This window comes from Ranitomeya variabilis, chromosome 5 (assembly GCF_051348905.1).
Source record: "Ranitomeya variabilis isolate aRanVar5 chromosome 5, aRanVar5.hap1, whole genome shotgun sequence".
NCBI classification, from domain to species: domain Eukaryota; kingdom Metazoa; phylum Chordata; class Amphibia; order Anura; family Dendrobatidae; genus Ranitomeya; species Ranitomeya variabilis.
Genome location: NC_135236.1, coordinates 93,150,673 through 93,169,809, shown reverse-complemented (window position 1 = coordinate 93,169,809; position 19,137 = coordinate 93,150,673). Strand labels below are relative to the sequence as shown.

The window sequence follows — 19,137 nt, the reverse complement described above, 5'->3', positions numbered from 1 at the left end:
TTATAACCAGCTGAGTAGGGAGAGAGAAGATCTATCAGTGAGAATCAGAAAAAGATTAATCACTGACCCCAGTAGGTCACCGCGGGTCTTATTAAACTTTCTCCTGTCCCTTTTTCCCATGCGAAGTCTATGTTATATATGATTGTAGCTCGGTGTACGTATAGCTATATGGTGACAATCATTCCAACTTGGTAATTCGTCTGTCCATGGGCCGTGTATGTTCATCCTCTGGTTTGCCACTTTTTGGGCTTCTGCACTTGGCCGTATTAAATCCGTTATGTCCAGAGTGGTCATAGGGCGGTCACAGAGGTAAAAATGGTGATACTTTCTTTAGGGAAGAATTTCTCACGCACCAATCACTGGTGATTGCCAAAGTCAATGACTGCCTGCACCTGTCACTAGGCAAAAGGTCGTGGTGCAATCACTGTAGGACCAGTGAGGATAACTGTAACTGTGTGAGTGGTAATGGCTGTCCTCACTAATGCTTTAATGATCGCACCTTGTCATGTGATATTGTGATCGATGCAGGCAGTCAAGTGCAAGTGTCACCACTGAGAGTAACTTCTGTTATTGGACAACTTTTTGAAAATTCCAGACAGCTCTTTAAACTGTTTGAAGTTTGACACTATATAGTTATCTTCAGACGCAGATAGTGTATAGGGATGGTGTTGGCACCAGAGCTAGCATGGGGATGGTGCAGACCCCAGAGCTGGTGTGGGGATGGTGCAGGCACCAGAGCTGGTGTGGGGATGGTGTTGGCACAGGGCTGGTGTGGGGATGGTGCTGGCACCAGAGCTGGTGTGGGGATGGTGTTGGCACAGGGCTGGTGTGGGGATGGTGTTGGCACAGAGCTGGTGTGGGGATGGTGCTGGCACCAGAGCTGGCGTGGGGATAGTGCAGGCACCAAAGCTAATGTGGGGATAGTGCAGGCATCAGAGCTGGCGTGGGGATGGTGTTGGCACAGAGCTGGTGTGGGGATGGTGTTGGCACAGAGCTGGTGTGGGGATAGTGCAGGCACCAGAGCTAATGTGGGGATGGTGCAAGCACCAGAGCTGGTGTTGGGATGGTGCAAGCACCAGAGCTGGTGTTGGGATGGTGCAGGCACAAGAGCTGGCGTGGGGATAGTGCAGGCACCAGAGCTGGCGTGGGGATGGTGCAAGCACCAAAGCTAATGTGGGGATGGTGCAAGCACAAAAGCTGGCGTGGGGATAGTGCAGGCAGCAGAGCTAATGTGGGGATAGTGCAAGCACAAGAGCTGGTGTAGGGACCGTGCAGGTACAAGAGTTGACATGGGTATGGTGCTGGCACAAGAACTGGCGTGGGGATAGTGCAGGTACAAGAGCTGGCATAGGGATGGTGCAGGCACAAACGCTGTGTCTACAATATTCACATCAGGCGTCAGAAGTATTTTTTAGCTGACACTTCTCTGCAATGGTAGAGATCAGAAATCACAACAATACTGACCTGTTAACGCCACAGATGATGCAGCCAATAGTGACTGAAGCATTTAAGAGGTTAGTGGGAGAAGCCTCCCTATGTTCCATCATGCAATCGCCAATTGCAGATGTGTTCCCAGGGCAGCAGTGGCCTAATAAATCTCCCCAGGACTGCTGCCTGTATATGTCTATTGGGCACTGACAGAACCTGTTTTATGCTGACATACATAATGCACCTCTCTGCAGCATTGTAGCATTCGATTATTTAAATAACCAAACAATTGCAGCGTCATCCCATATTGAGGCAAAAGAAAATGTAAATTAAAATTTAATAAAATGCTTCAAAACAAGTGAAGTGAAAAAGGCCAACATTGCGTTAGTTTGTAATATAATAATAAATTGCACTTATCATCGATGACACGTGAGGTTATTGTGTCACAATATCACAGAGGCGCCTCAATTTGGCTTCATATACCAGACTGTCGTTCGGTCTTCTGCTTGGTGAAAATATATATTTGTTTTTCATTAGATTACTATTTAATTCTCATTTAAAGCAACGAATACTGGGCAGGGTTTTTATTAGACAAAAATAATAATAAAATTATATATATATATATACTGTATATATATATATATATATATATATATATATATATATATATATTTATTTATTTTTTGTACATATACACTATAATAATATATAGCAGATTTGCATTTTTGCGGATTTTAGGATCTGAACACCAACAATAGTGTTGTTACCAAAAAAAAAATACTCAGCCTGTAATAAAAAAGGACTTAAAGAGCTACATCAATAGTAAAGTTAAAAAGTAATACATCTTGGAATGTAAAGATGGAAAAGAATTTGAAAAAAAGTGTGTCAAAAAAGTTAAAATAGCGACATCCATAAAGGGAACCAGTCATGTTGAAAATAGTCTCAGAACTTCAGGTGGAGCTGAACAGATTGATGTACATTTCAGTCATTGAAATCCCTGGTGTTTGTATGTAAGGAGTCCAGTGGGCGGTCTTACGAGTACTTGGTAAACTTCCCTGTATGATTGTATGCAGAGATAGCTGTCAATCACTAGTAGGATCGCCCACTGGACTAATATATACAAACACTGGGGATTTCAATGAATAAAATCCAAGATATATTGCTGCTCTTATGTGAAGTATTGTGCATGTCTGTGGGAGGACAGATTCCCTATTGTGTCTGTGGTCTCCATCTTGTATTACAGTATAAATACTGAGTCATGGTGATCAAATAATACTGTTGGAGCGGTGGAGGTTCACATTTCTATTCACGCTCTTAAAGTGCCTATTGGCTGCACATTTTGGAGGGAACTTTCCTTTGTCTGTGACTATTTAGCCCTGAACTCTGTATTAATAAACCAGGAGTCCTGAGTACACCATACAAGCCTGTGTTGCATTGATTTCCCAAGCGCTCATAAAACAAATCACATTATGTGGAGTTCAAAAGGCATTGAAGAGAGTGGATTTTGTTAAAAATGTCTTTCATACATATAGAAATCTCCTGATTCATGAAATAAAGACAGACCAGGGATCTTTATCCAGCAAACTTGGCAGAATGTGAAACCGATAAATAAGAGATCAGCAAAATTGCAGCTCAGGGGACATTCCTACCTCCACTTTCATATATTTCCTACAACAACGTTATCCCCAAATCTCCAAGCAGGTCATTGACATTACATTTGTATAATGCTGCTTGCTTCTCTTGCCAAAAACTTCTTCCCTTCGAAGCTCCAATTGTTTTGTAGTCGGGTGAAAAAAATCCAAAAATAAAAGTCGATCACTGGCTGTTCCCAACGACATAAATCTATTGTTTCTTTCTACGCATTGTGTCAGCTATCACCAGATGAGAAATCAATATATTACAAGTGCGGCGTCTTTCCTTGCTTATAAAGACCCCCTATGGAGCGTTTTCTTGCTGAATAGGAAGGAAATTATTCTCTAGTCCAATTGTGCTCTCAGGGCTGATTAGCTCAGCTTGTCATATACACTCAACTCATTAGCCATGATGTCCATAGAGTCGGCTTCCTAGGTTTCCCCTATTGATAGAGATAAATTGGAAGGAGCCAGAGACGCAAATTTCATTTTACTTGGAGCAAGTGAAAAAGAACACATTGTCTGGGCCCAGGACCCACTCCGACCAACTCCACTGCTCCCTGCTCAGAAGCTGGCATCTGCTCTGGCACATGACTCATGGATGCTCCGTGAAGGGGAGGTAATCTTGGCAGTCAGGGAAAATTTACATAAGACACAATGAGAAAGCAGTCACATTTTTGAGAACACGTCAAGACCGGGGATATTGAATGCTGAGACTTCACTAAGATAAAAAAGCATCTCCACAGGACTGTAGGTTTTTCAATTCTAAACTCTAAATTAGTTCAAATGGAGTTTCATGTTTGTGTGGAAATTATTCCCATCACCTTCCAAATTGTAAACGTGCTCAGGATCGACATCGGATGGAGGGAGGAAAATCATGTCCTTGTCTTAAATGAAACCTTATTTATCGGAAAATTCTCAAACTCATGGTAGTAAAATATATACATGTAATAAATACTTCATATAAGTCCCTGTATAACCGTGCCCTCTATTAATTATAACCTGTGTCTACTTATTTTTGGGAACTATACAGTGCCTTGAAAAAGTGTTCGTGCCCCATTAATTTTTCCACACTACACCCAAAAACTAAACCATTCCATTGTAGCTGTGGCAGTATGTTTTGTGTCATTGTCTTGCAGGAAGAAGAACCTATGCCCCAGTCTCAAGTCTTTTGCAGCCTCTTACAGGTTTTCCTCCAATATTGCCCTGTATTTAGCTCCATCTATCTTCTCATTAACCATGACCAGCTCCCCTGTCCCTGCTGACGATAAGCATGCCCAAAGCATGTTGCTGACACCACCACCATGTTTGATAGTGGGGATGATGTTTTCAGCGTAATGTGCTGTGTTAATTTTTCACCACACGTAGCATTTTGCATTTAGCTAAAATGTTCTACTTTGGTCTCATCTGAACTGAGCACATTCTTCCACATGGTAGCTGTGTCCCCTGCGTGGAATGTGGAAAAGGCGCTTTGGACAGATGAGGATAAATGCAAAACCCTATGTGGGGCAGAAAAAACTAACATTGTACTTCACCCTAACACCATCCCCACTGTTAAACATGGTGGTGACAGCACCATGCTGTGCGGATGCTTTTCTTCAGTAAGTACAGGGGAGCTTGTCACAGTTAATGGGAAGATAGATGATGAAAAATACAGGGCAATCCTGGAGGAAAACTTATTAGAGGTTGCAAAAGACGTGAGACTTGGGCATAGGTTCACCTTCCAGCAAGACAACAACCCTAAAAAAAATGCTTAAATTAAATGAGCGTATTTTTGGCTAAAATGTATTTTTGCACTACAGTTTTTACTTAAAGAAATTTGACTACAAATGAGAAGGATATAAAATAGACAGAAACTCATAAACTCATTGATGTAATTTTTTTTCTTTCTATACTCTTCTTTTTGTCTTTGCTTTTCTTGGCTCTATATTTAATGGTGTTATGAATTGTTTGACGTAGACAAAAATAAAATAAAATAAATGCATAAGTGAATAAATAAAATGCTGCTCCTTTTGACCTCTACAGCCTCTATGTATCACAGTACATAGCAGAATGAGCAAACAGTGAATATATCAGTGAGTTGTTTTGATGACAGGGTCTGTAATACTTATCTCATTTCTCTTGAATAATATTTTAGTCTGATTTCTGACTCAGTCAAGCTGTAATTGGTTCATATATCATCTTATTTTAGAAGACTGCAATAAATTGTATCTAATTTTGGTTTTCTGCTCCCTTCCCACTCGTTATGCTTTTTTTCTCTTCTTTCCTTGTCTGTGCACAGTTAAGTGTAATTGACTTGATGAACGCAGGTCTTTATATTCTTTCTTTGAGTGTTTTTAGTTATTGTAATAAAAGAGACACTTAATAACGAGAACATGACACAAGAAGTCTATAAAAATACTTTATTTGGTCATATGGTCATAATAGAGCCATATTAATAGCGGTAGATCAGTGACGGTATCTTCTGCCTACAGACTTACATGAATGGCCGCTTAATTGAATTGTCAGCATGTAAATCTACATTTCGCAGCAGTGATCGCTGTCCAGCTACAAGTAGCTTTCTTTCCTATAATAACTATCTGCCTGAGTTTATAAAAGCTGGATATTCCATTGACTGACTTGGTCAGCTTTAAGAAAAACCTTTATAATAGGAGACACGGTGTGGCATTATACACTGGGACAAGTTTACTAATTCTGTCTAATTTTTAGACAGTCTAAAAATTTACCACATTTATCACATTGGTTTATCCCTTTCTTGTCTAAGTTACACTATCTATTGGTGGTATAGCACCACCCTTTTTTAAAGGAGTTTTCAGTGACTTTTATATTGATGACCTATCCTTATCAAGCTGAGGTCAGTAAATGGGATGGATCAGGACAACAAAACGGGGGCAGAGAACAGACCTATAGACCAGAAAGCAGAATTATTGACTGGCAGTGGAAGTTACACTATTGGTGGTATAACACCACCATTTTTTAAATGAGTTTTCAGTGACTTTTATATTGATGACCTATCCCTATCAAGCTGAGGTCAGAAAATGGGATGGATCAGGACGACAATGGGGGGCAGAGAACAGACATGTAGACCAGAAAGCAGAATTATTGACTGGCAATGGAAGTCAGAACTTCAGTGGATTAATAGGTGACTGCCCCCAAGGGATCTCAGGAAAGAGTGATCAAAATCAGAACAAAATTAACCCGATAGCTCCTTCATTAAGTGGAACTAGAAGACCCAGGAAAAAAAAACAGGACTGTTGTTGTCGCATGTTACCAACAATAAAGGCAAATGGCTGGCCAGCGGCCGAAGCGGAGACAGAGGGGACACAAATCGGCACAGATGTCACAATCTCTCCCTACCTCTATTTTTTTCTCTCTCTCTTGCCCTCTCATTTTCCAGGTAATTAGTGGCTTTTTATTACTGAGATAAATTCGTTGCAATCTAAATTTTTGGGGGATCTTGAATTTTAAAAGATAGACTTATCTAATACCGGCCTCACACTGAAACAAACAAACAAAACCAAAAATAGAAAAACAACGGCAGAAGGGTACAACTTTCAAAATTTTACCTTTATTTGTTTTTTTTTTTAGTAGATTGCATGATAAAATAAATGGTGTCATTCAAAACTACAGCTCGTCAGACAAAAAAAAAACAACAATCCCTCATATGGCTGTGCCGAAGGAGGTATAAAAAAGTTATGGCTCTTAGAAGAAGGAGAAAAAAATAAAGGCAAAAGGGAAAAATTGAAAAATTGCCGCCTGGGAAGGGGGTACCGTAATTTTCTTTGATGATAAATGAAATGCTAAATATCCTCGTTACATAATACAATGATGTTATTCCAAGCAGCTCCTAATTATTACTACTTATTGATATAGTGGTTCCCTTATATAAGGGCAGCTTATTAAAGGTTCAATATAGACAAAACAGCACCAAAATTATATTGTATGTTCACTAATGGACATAATTCGCATTTTTCATATAAAACTGGAGATATTGGATGAAGCAGGTAAGCTGCATTGTTCCAGGTTTCGTTTGGGCACCGGTAATATTATTATTGAACGTAGCTTATAAGTAATGTTTGCATGAAGGGCCGGTTAAATAGATATAATTTACAGATTTCTATAATCCAGGATTAAATTCAAGCCTTCGCCAAATCTTTGCAGATGTTCATCACGGCTCCAGCCTGAGCTGAATATTTAGATGTCAGGCATATGGAAATCCTCGTGTCCTTCTCACTAATTGGTACGTTATGTTTTACAATTAAAACGTCATAAAAAAATCAATATAAATTTAGGTCTTCCAAGCGCTGATCCCACGTCCATACAGATCCTGTAATATTCATGTGAGTGGCCATACATTAGAGGCATCAGTATGGCTGGTCGCACAAACCGTACCCCAGTGTCCAGGTTTTCCGGCCAATGCACACCCAAAACATGCTGTTTAATGATATATGAAACAAAGTTAATTGGCTAATTGCTTGTTAATGAGAAAACTCCCAAATCGCTGGTCTATCAGCAACCCGTGAGGAATTATATATCTTCTCCTGTCAGCCTCGTCCGGTTGCTTTCGCGCTCTTAAGCCTTGTAAGCAGCAGAGGACGTATCTAGGCCGCGCGGGATTTCAGATCCCGATGATGAGATATCATTCATTTATCACTTTTCCTGGACATTCATGATTACTTCATAGATGCATCGTTTTTTCACACGGTTTGCAAGTTTTTATTATTGTGATTTTTTTTTTACCAGTTTTATGTAGCAAGTTTTCAGTTCTTTCCTCCCCTATGTAGTCCCATTAATTTCCCCAATGCTTTACAGACATCATCATGGGGCTCACAATCTAAATTCCCTATCAGTATGTCTTTGGAGTGTGGGAGGAAACCGGAGAAACCAGAGGAAACCCACGCAAACACGGGGAGAACATACAAACTCCTTGCAGATGTTGACCTTGGTGGGATTTGAACCCAGTACCCCAGCAATGTAAGGCTGCAGCCCCAGTCCACAGTCCAAGTCAGTGCTCACTGATTGTGGACAGGAGCTGCCTGAATTTCCTTACCCTTCGGGATCTAAGGCTCAGGTAATGATTAGGTCACTTGGTGCACAGATGTCTCCACAAGCCGGAGAATCAAGCTCTGTTCCGGGGAACTTGGAAGCTCAGGAAATTCGCTTAGCTCCTGTCCACTGACCTGAACTGTGGACCACTGACCTGAACTGTGGACCGGTGTTGCATACTTATATCCTTATTTACATAACCAAGAAGAAGGTTGAACCCACAACCACCACTCCATTTACTCTTTTTGGGGTTTCCAGAAAAGTCAAAGACCATGTTTGGTAGCCCCATTGGGAATGAATGGAGCAACTGTTGAGCCTACTGCAGCTCAATTCTAAAAGTGACTAAATGACCCGCTTTTACGATTGGTGCTGGTACAAGTGGTCAGACCGTCATCTAGCAACAGGTTAACACCTACCCAATCATCTTGTTTTCTTCAATCAACCCCTCTAATACAACTTCTGTTAGAATTTGACACCAACCAGGTTGGATTATTTTTCCCAAGAGAAACAGTGTTATTTCTTGTTCTGTTCCTGACCGGCATCTGTACACTGACTTGGTAGATGCCACTTTTGCGCTTGGCCTACTGCTGTTCTGTAGACTGCCTGTTACTGTCATTGGTTTAATCTATCCTGTAGCTTCTCAGCTTCTAGCATTAGGTAGGAGATCGCTTTGTGCTAAGAGGGAACGCTTACTTACCATGGAGACATCATACTGGGAGATCTAGCTAGAGAAGCTGGTGACGCCTGCCTTTCTCGGAAAGCTTGGATGGCGCTCACCTCGCCAAGTATCCGTCAGCGCACAGTGACAGTGTGACACAAAGACACTATGACACGGGCCCATTGACTGTCTCCCCGGTGGTTCACATTTCAGCAGATTATATGTAAATAGATAAGCCTTGCATATGTCTAGAATCATTTCTCACAAGGGACGGGTTTCCCTTTGGCTAAAAAAGCTTCTTCCATTTGTTATACCGCATAATCAGTAAGTGAAGATAAGAGAAACGTTCACTCTAAGACAGGAGACTAACTAGGAGGTTTCTTCCAGAATTACATACAAGCAAATTTTCTTTATAAACACTGGCATTCACCCCCGTGAGTATTTGAGAGGCCTGGAATGGATTTTTAATCATCTATCTGATTATGGTATATACAGGCGGCCTCGGGGAGCGCACCATGTCAGCGTACTAATCGCCCGGACATAGTGCAGACACACACATGGATCAGCTATAATGGCCCTAGGAGCTGTGGTAGTACAACTAGTCTGGGGTCTACCACTAATAAGCACATACTCTAAGGGAGAAGGCAAAACATTTACCATCAGTTATCTGTATATGAATTTATGGGGAATCATTACATTAAACACTAGTGGATTGAATAGACAATGACCTGAAATGTAGCTTTCTATAGCGTTTCTTATTGCTCAGCATATCCCAAGATGAGTCATGTGAGATGAATAACTTGCAAGATATAAATGCACTTGTGATATTCTGCTAGGAGGTGTTTATGCTATATGTGTCTATATACAAGTGCGTCTCACTATTAGAATATCAACAAAAACTTAATTTATTTCAGTTCTTCAATACAAAAAGTAAATCTTATATATTATATATAGCCATTATAAACAGAGGGATCTATTTCAAGTGTTTATTTCTGTTAATGTTGATGATTATGGCTTACAGCCATATTCATGGTTGATGGGCAGACATGATTTGGCCAAATTTTGTGCAAAGCGTCTCATTCATTTTTTCCTAGTATTCAGAAGCCATACTGCTATTCATATTTCATATATTTCACATTGACATGCTTTAGAACGATAGAGTGAAACTTTTTTTTTATTGTGTAACAAGGTGGCACGGGGTGGTAGTCATGGGTGAGTCCACTAGGTCACAGTCAATGAGCACCCTGGCCCTTTGCACATGAAAAGACAGGTCTAGTCCAAGCCCTAGGTCACAGATGGTTACCTCTGTCACACTGCTGGTCTCCATGCTGGAACGGCATCCTCTGGATGCACCATGCGTCACACTTTTTGGAAACCAACAGGGGCAACTTGTTTAATGAAGATGAAGTACAGAAGAAGATAGCACTTCCTAAGCTGTCCCTATTCAAAGATGCTGTTCCATCAGCAGCAGCAGAAGCATCAGCTCCCAATCAGCTCCTGGGAGCTAACAGTCTCTTGGACGGCACCTCCTCAGTCCTAGTGCCTGTTCCTACTGCCCGGCTGTCCTTTGGCAGCACTTTCTCCCCTCCAGGGGAATGTTATGCTCCCATCAGAGGAGCACATCTTGACACAGACAAACCTGCCTGGGCCCTTCTGCAGAAGCCGGAAATTGCTGCTTCTTTCAGGTTGCTAACCCAGCCCCTTTTTGTTAACCCTTACTGTCCCTTAACTAGTCATGTTCAATACAGTGCAATGTAATACAAAGAAATGAAATCAGGTAAACATCACACAGTTCACGTGTAACAATAAAACAGTAGTTCATAACAGTAATACATTGATATATAGCCATACTATCAGAGCACCGCATGGGGGTCATGTGCCCGACATAAAGGAGGGAGGGAGCACTGAGGGTCTCTGCCACCTCCTTACAATTATATATAGAGGTAGCTGCTCCAGGTATGCACCTATTCGGCCTAGTTTGGATGTGCCAGTCAGTTTTTTGTTATTTCTAGTTTAGGTGGACAGCCATGTATTGGTAGGTTTCCAGTTGTGCCATACTCCTTCCAGTTTTGTATGATGGACTGAGTAGTGCTCCGTGAGGTGTTTAGAACTTGGGCTATTTTTGAATAACCTAACCCTTCTTTACTCTTCTCTGCAACTTTATCCCTGACATGTCTGGTGTGTTCCTTGGTTTTCATGATGCTGATTGATCCCTAGCTTTCTCAAACAAACCTCTGAGGCCTTAACAGAACAGCTGTAGTTATACTGAGAATATATAACACACAGGTAGAGTGTGTGAGTGACAGCCAGCCCTAATGCTGATCTACTGTCAGTCAGTGCCGTGGCGTGGTACAGAGCTTTATACACAGAGGAGAGACTGATCTCGCACCGGTGCCACCCCGGTGCTGGGAGGAATAAAGTTCATTTCCTCAGGGCACACCTAAGCTTTTCTGTTACACTTTTCAAATGTTTCTGCACAATCTAGCGGCAAGCGTAATCTGCTTCCATCTATTTATCTCGATCAGACCTTTGTTCTTCCATAATAATCTTTATTTGCTTTCGTAACTTAAAATCTAATTGGATGAAGTGAGCAGGTGCTTAACTATATTTCCTCCCAGCAGCAATAGTTCCAGAGACGCTTCTCCTTGGAGCAGAAGACAGTTTAAATATGGCTATCCGAAAAGATGAATCTCCTTTATGATGCTTTCTAATGGGCAGGCTGCTGAGTTACTGATGATCTTGACTCTTGCAGGATCATCCACGGGGAGGAATCCATCATTCCATCCCATCAGAGTTTGTAGCTCCCGGATTCAAAGAGATGGCCTCTCCGTGCTGCGAGAGCCAACTCACAATCCCATTCTGCTTGATAAGAATGGCGGCTATAAAAATGGTATGAAATGAGCTGGACTCCACCGGGGGAAGTTATGTGTTACTTCTTTGCTCTACTTTTCTGGACTATCAGCAAGTTTCCTGGTGAATGAGCATGGAAGGTGCCATTAAACTGCTGCCCCCACACTTTATGTGGCTTGAATACCAGTTTGACCTTTGATGGTCTTATTTTGGCATTCTCACTTTTTTGTAGACCTGGACTATATCATTTTAATAACTAATCGATCATAAGAACTTCATTTTCTCTAGGTACATCTAACCCTTAACTCGTACATATGCAATGACCTTGGAGGCACAGTATCTCTCACAATGCTGGCAATGCGTAAATACCAAGATAAAGGGCTCTCAGAAGTGGGTGAGGAGGTAACAGATATGCCCTTCTTTTCTCGCAAAGTTTGTTAAAGGAGTCGCCAACTTAGGGGACAATTTATTTTTTATTTACATTTTTTAGGAAAATGTTTTTTTTTGCAATTGAGTTTCATCTAAAATGTTGCACCACTTGGCTTTTACAGGCTCTTTTTTCCCCTACACGTTGAGCTTTGATGTGGCCTGTGGTCATAAACCAGCTAAGAAGCACCCAGAAAAAAACAGATAAAAGATCTATAAACTCTCTTGTAAGACGATCAGAACAAGCTCACTGATAGATTCTCAGTTAACTAATTTTGCAGCTAGCAATAGACATTGTAAGAAAGAGGGTATAGGAGCCACAAATTTAATTCAACCCAATTGGAAAAATGATTTTTAGCCTCAAATAGGTAAAGTAAGGAAAAAAAGATAAGACCCCAATAGTCAACTACCACTTTAAGTGCTCTAATTCCTAGTTATAATGTTTTCACAGAACATAGATCCAGCAATCCTCACATTCAGCAGCTGGACCTATGATAGATGGATGGATGGATAGATACATGGATGGATGGATATATGGAAGGATGGATGGTTGGATATATGGATAGATTGATAGATGGATATATGGATGGATATTTGGATGGATTGATGGTTGGATATATGGATGGATGGATGGATGGATATATGTATGGATTGACAGATGGATATATAGATGGATTGATGGTTGGGTATATGGATGGATGAATGGATATATGGTTGGATATAAATGGATTGATGGTTGGATATTTAGACGGATTGATGGTTGGATATATGGATAGATTGATATATGGATATATGGATGGATATTTGGATGGATTGATGGTTGGATATATGGATGGATGGATGGATATATGTATGGATTGACAGATGGATATATAGATGGATGGATGAATGGATATATGGTTGGATATAAATGGATTGATGGTTGGATATATAGATGGATTGATGGTTGGATACATGGATGGATTGATGGTTGGATATATGGATGGATTGATGGTTGGATATATAGATAGATTGATGGTTGGATACATGGATGGTTGGATATATGGATTGATAGTTGGTTGGATATATGGATGGATATATGGATGGATTGATGGTTGGATATATAGATGGATTGATGGTTGGATATATGGATGGATTGAAGATTGGATATATGGATGGATTGAAGGTTGGATATATGGATGGATATATGGTTGGATGTATAGATGGACTGATGGTTGGATATATAGATGGATTGATGGTTGGATACATGGATGGTTGGATATATGGATTGATTGATGGTTGGTTGGATATATGCATGGATGGATATATGGTTGGATATATGAATGGATGGATATATGGTTGGATATATGGATGGACTGATGGTTGGATATATGGATGGATGAATGGATATATGGTTGGATATAAATGGATTGATGGTTGGATATTTAGACGGATTGATGGTTGGATATATGGATAGATTGATATATGGATATATGGATGGATATTTGGATGGATTGATGGTTGGATATATGGATGGATGGATGGATATATGTATGGATTGACAGATGGATATATAGATGGATGGATGAATGGATATATGGTTGGATATAAATGGATTGATGGTTGGATATATAGATGGATTGATGGTTGGATACATGGATGGATTGATGGTTGGATATATGGATGGATTGATGGTTGGATATATAGATAGATTGATGGTTGGATACATGGATGGTTGGATATATGGATTGATAGTTGGTTGGATATATGGATGGATATATGGATGGATTGATGGTTGGATATATAGATGGATTGATGGTTGGATATATGGATGGATTGAAGATTGGATATATGGATGGATTGAAGGTTGGATATATGGATGGATATATGGTTGGATGTATAGATGGACTGATGGTTGGATATATAGATGGATTGATGGTTGGATACATGGATGGTTGGATATATGGATTGATTGATGGTTGGTTGGATATATGCATGGATGGATATATGGTTGGATATATGAATGGATGGATATATGGTTGGATATATGGATGGACTGATGGTTGGATATATGGATGGACTGATGGTTGAATATATGGATGGACTGATGGTTGGATATATGGATGGATTGATGATTGGATGCATGGATGGATTGATGGTTGGATATATGGATGGCTGGATGGATGGTTGGATGGATGGAAGGTAAAAATAAATCAGCACAAATCCAAATATAGTGTGGGTGCAAGCATCTAGGTCCATGGACCATCAGAACAAAAAATGCAGGAATACAAGTCTTCAGAAATGCTCATTGTTGGAGCCAAAACTCTGCATACAAGGGCATCGAATAAATGCCGTAGTCACATTTCACAAGTCTTGCATGGGACTGCTCTTTTGCTTTTTTCTCATTGTAGATAGATGGACAGATAGACACATTGTGCCTCTGACAGTACAGCCTTCTAATGTGATGTGTAAATCTATAATAGGAATCCTAATTACAGACAGACTTCTATACCGGAAGATGCCGAGAAACTTCTATTTATGCCAGAAGTTCTTCTCCTATGGGGGTGGACAATCCCTGAATCACTGGAGATACAAGACAGGTACAATATTCTTATGCAGAGTGCATATCACATAGGTTTTGTATGAATTCTTCCTGTACAGCCCATTTAGATGCCATTATTATTCCACATTTCGCGCCCCGGTCATTAGGTGACACTGTATTTTTTTGCCATGTTGGTACCAGACAATAGATTTTATGCACAATTTCTAATACAATACTAGCATAAAAGATGGAGGTTCATCCATATTCTGTTCATGATGTGAATAATAGCCAGCCAAGGGATATTCTAGGCCACCTCTATGTCATACATTGACCCATATCTAGGTTAACCCTAACCTTCCCATAATGTCATCACAAACCTGCCCATTATTATTGGAAAGGCCACCAATAACGGCATTATCTTATAGAAATGCTTCTTTTGTAATACGTTTATACTTAAAGATTCTAAATGGAATACGTCACTAGGGATGAGCGGAACTGTGGAAGTTTGGGTTCTGATACCCAACCTGAATTTTAGTCCAAAGTTCGGTTCTGTTACTAGAACTGTACCCAAACTTGAGCCAGAACCTGAGCTCCATTGGAAACAATGGATCTCGTAATAAATTTTCTCTCTCTTGCATAATATAGGGGCAGATACCCTGAGTTCAGTGATGTGTTACTTACTGGTCTGCTTGTTGTCATTTTCATAAAATCACAATTTTCTCTGTAGAAAACCTAGCAGTGCTCAGAATGCTGAGCCCAGTATAAGCCCGCCCACATCACTGATTGGCCGCTTCCTATGTACATTTACAAAAGCTTCCAATCAGTGGTGTGCTTAGACTAGGAGGCACGAGACACCTAGTCCTGTGGTGATCATCTCATAATGATTAAACACTGATTTTATTGAAACAACAACAAACAAGCCAGTATGTGATACATTCCTGAAATCAGGGTCTCTGCCCTTAGATTGCGCTGCTCTCAGATTACATAGCAAAAACCTGCTAAAGTCTTCTAAAATGGTGTCGCTTGCTCCAAGAGGCATATTTGGAGCTTTCATTTGCTACATATATTGGTGTTACATGGGCTCTGTATGGTCGCATTGAGCACTGTACAGAATATTACTTTTGCATTGTATACTGTATAACGGTATATTTTATGGTAGCTATGTGGAAGTGACACAATTGATCAAATTACGGTACTTTTATTTGAACATTTTAATGTATAATGCAAATGAGATACATATTAGTACAGGGTGTGACAATACACCATATTCGGGGAGCAGAAACAGAAGGTATTACACAGGAACCCATCTAATGTAGATCGGCGCTACCTGTTATACAGCCACAGGCAGATATACTAGCGGCATAAAGTGCCGTACAGTACTGTACCGCCTAAAACACACCCGCCAAACATTTAGATTTAGATTCCTTTACGATACACTTTTCTGCCTATCTTCTCCCACCCTTTCTGTGTCCTGTCTCCTTTCTTCTGCCTATTGAGGTCTTGTTCTCGATCTTGCGGAAGATTTTTAATAGAGCTGACCTTTCTTCCAACTTTGGAAAGCGAGGAGCATGAACTAATCTTTTTTCTGTAAATGGTGCTTTTCGCAGAATATTTTTACATATATATGGCCCCATTTTCCGAGTGCCTCTACAGATCGTCTTCTCACCGGCAGATCCATTACAATAAACGATTATTACTTTAACAAGTAATGTCAATAGTAAAATGGCTGTAATAATTACACCCAGGTAAAACTAAACAGGCGCGGAAGGTGGAGCGTTCCCTCTGTAGCTTTAGTGTTCCTGATGCCTTCCCTTAATGGATTCCACATAGTACGGGAATCTGGAAGAACGGGACGGAGAGCGCTTTATAGATAATATATCGGAATATTAAAAACCTATCAGCTCTGGGTCATAGCTCCCGCTTAGGCTTTTGTAGAAGAGCAGCAAGAGTGACATGTGGTGCTACATGCGTACCGACGTGATGCCTTGGGGGTCTACACCTGGACCCTTCGACTGGCTCCTCCGAAACTCACCACTGTATACCTGTCAGTCCATTTCAAAAGAAGATTAACAAAAGCATTTCAGTGGAATTATAATCTTCTCTCTTCCCTGAAATATTCATGCTGGCCCCGGGGCAACATTATTCTCTTTACAAGTTGCATACAAATTAGATGTAATGATTTATCTTATGAAATGAAATGAACTATGAGGGGATTCATTTTCATGGTTTTCAATAGGAAGGGTCCACAGTGTCTGTCACATGCGTGACAGACGGAAAAAAAAAAAGAAGCCCGGTGCCTCTATAGACTCTGCCCTCCCAGTCACGGGTTCACATGTCAATGAGAGTCGACAACATGCCGAAATAGTTCCATTCTGTCTTTGATTCTCATACAGTAAAACTGACAGGATGACAGGATCTGCTCATCTCTCCGCAAGATGATTCACTACTCTGTCTGCTTCATGTTGACACAAATATAATTAAAGGTCCAGGTTACGACGGAACCCCCCCAACTCTCCTACCTCAACCATCCACCTATAACATGACAATGATCGAGAGAGGTAAAGTCCACCAGGCTGGAGCCTGCAGCTAAAAACTGACAGGATGACCACAGTGACATTGCAGAAAAAGGGGAATTGTGGCTCATCAAACTTGTCATACTCCTACTAAAATCCAACATGGGAACAGATTGAAGTGGGCGACAGAACTGTCACCGTTAACCTGCTTTAAGGGTAATAACTCATACCTGAAATTGTATCACTGCTAAAATACGAGCCTAAAGGTTATAAATCTTTTTTAAATGTTTAAAAAAAAAAAGCAGTAAATGTGATAAAATAGCAGAACAAACTATTCTTCCTCCCAATGATCTGGCTGTCCTCCTGGACTCTCTTTGCAAATGGTAAGCATGTGACACTGTAGCCAATCATTGACCTTAGTATTCAGCAATTGAATGGCATGTCACGTGAACACTGCAGCCGGTGATTGTCTGTAGAGGTCACATGCTAATCAGTTGTGAACAAAGTAAAAAAAACAGGAGGATGGTCACTGAATTGAGCAGGTCGAAATAAGTGTAGGATTGGACATTCCATGGACATCAAGAATCACCAGAGACATCTTGGACTAAGTCAAGCCCAAACTGTCTCTGAAATCTAAGATAACCAGACAAAACATTTTTCTTAATTTGGCCCCGTTATAAGCAGTTAGTAGTTGGAGAAAGACGTCATGCATGGATAGATCAGTGGAAGAAGAGGATGGCCAACAACCAGCTGGATCGACACCATCAAGAGTGGCATGGAAATGACCATTTGTGAACCGAAAAAAGCATCGAGGGATAGAACTGCCTGTAAATGTGACTTGATTGCAGTCAAAATCCTGTGAGAGGGCAATGTTCTCATCTTGTCTGCATCTGTCAATCAAATTATTATTATTATTTATTTTTCGAACATCATTTGTTCCATGGGCTATAGAGTAGAAGGGATTAAATGCAAAATACATATGTAAATTACAGAGGACAAACTAACAAAGAAGGAGTGGTACAGAGGTGAAAGGGCGCTGCCCTTGCGGGTTTAAAGTCTATAGGATAATGAAAAAGGAGACAGTAGGTTTGGGGTTTCGTCAGCTCCGGGGGTGGTGAGGTGGCAGCTGGGTCATTGCGGGCTGTAAGCTTTCTTGAAGGGAAGCATTTTCAAGTTCCGTCTGAAAGGTCCGAATGTGATGGATAATTGGATGTGTTGGGGCACAAAATTCCAGAGAATAGGAGATGCTTGGAAGACGTTTTGGAGGTGATTGGGTGAGGAATGTTTGGAGACGAGGAAGTGATCTTGGGACAACTGGAGATTATGTTTGGGAAGATATTGGAAGATTAGTTTGTAGATATACTGAGAAGACAGAATATAGACAGCTATTCAGATCAATAGATCTCAATACGTAGGGGAATTGGAAGCCAAAGAAGGGATTTTCAGAGGGGAGAAGCGGAGGAATAGCGAGTAGAGAGCTGGATTAGTCAGGCAGCAGAGGTAAGGACAGACTAGAGAAATGTGAGAGTGTTAGCAGGGAGGCAACAGTGAAGGATATTGCAGTAGTTGAGGCAGGAGATGATGAGGGCATGCACTAACATGCGAGTAGATTAAGGGTTGAGGAAAGGACAGACTGTTAAAATATTTTTGAGTAGGAGGCAGATATTTTTGAGTTGGAGGCATCACTTACTGTCTACGTGACTACGTTTAACTCTATACTCACACTCACAGAAAATCATTCATTGGAGCAAACAGGGCCTGGGAGCTCTATGGATGAAGGGCTTTCATTCTTTAGCTTAAGCTTGGGACCTTCCATTTTAGCTCGAGGGTACAATACAGTAGAAAATGAGAGGTAAATTAATGTATAAAACACTAGGGATTTGGTATGTTGGAATAAAACTTGAGACCAATAGAAAGGGTTATGACGTCAGGATCGTATTGCACAGTTAGTAGTCTCTAAACGTGAAGACACCTAGGTCCACATAGGAGCTGTAGACACAAAACGGTATTAAATTTTTAATTAAACTGGGAGTATTTTATATTCCGAGACGTTGTCATTTTCCT

The 19,137-nt window shown here is 40.7% G+C and overlaps 1 protein-coding gene across 2 annotated transcripts in view; it reads left to right on the top strand.

Annotated features, from left to right (window-relative positions):
• The window catches only part of LRRTM4 (leucine rich repeat transmembrane neuronal 4), a 732,348-nt gene that overhangs the window by 380,900 nt on the left and 332,311 nt on the right, over positions 1-19,137 (top strand). The gene's annotated exons all lie outside the window — the stretch shown is intronic.